General features: G+C 50.4%; 1 protein-coding gene across 1 annotated transcript in view; it reads left to right on the forward strand.

Annotated features, from left to right (window-relative positions):
* Window positions 1–413, forward strand: part of PALD1 (phosphatase domain containing paladin 1) — a 38888-nt gene that overhangs the window by 13873 nt on the left and 24602 nt on the right. The gene's annotated exons all lie outside the window — the stretch shown is intronic.

Genomic DNA, 413 nt, shown 5'->3' on the forward strand with positions numbered 1-413 from the left:
CAACCCCCCCCAGGCCCCTCCGCTTGGCTTGGATTGCTTGGCCGGCTCTCCTTGCACCCAAATATGCTCTTTGCAGCATATTAAAAATACAATATCCCGGCCAAAGGGGTTGGGGAAGGGAAAGGAAAGAATAATTAAAAGCAGCTTGGCTTTGCCTTGCCTGGCCGGGGATGAAGGGCATGGGGATGCTGGCGCCAGGCATCCAAGAGAATTGGGAGTCAGCTGAAAAAATGGAATAGGGAGTGGGTGAGACACCCTAAATCCTCCATAATTCCTGCTTTTTATTATTGATAATTATTTTTATTAAGAGGCAGAGATTAGGTTTTTCTCTCCCCAGGTTTGCATGGCACGAAGGGAAACACAGACACACACACACCCCCGCCTCATCCTTTCGCTTGCCTCCACCAGCGCCG

Source organism: Egretta garzetta, unplaced genomic scaffold (genome assembly GCF_000687185.1).
Source record: "Egretta garzetta isolate BGI_Z169 unplaced genomic scaffold, ASM68718v1 scaffold536, whole genome shotgun sequence".
Lineage (NCBI taxonomy): Eukaryota > Metazoa > Chordata > Aves > Pelecaniformes > Ardeidae > Egretta > Egretta garzetta.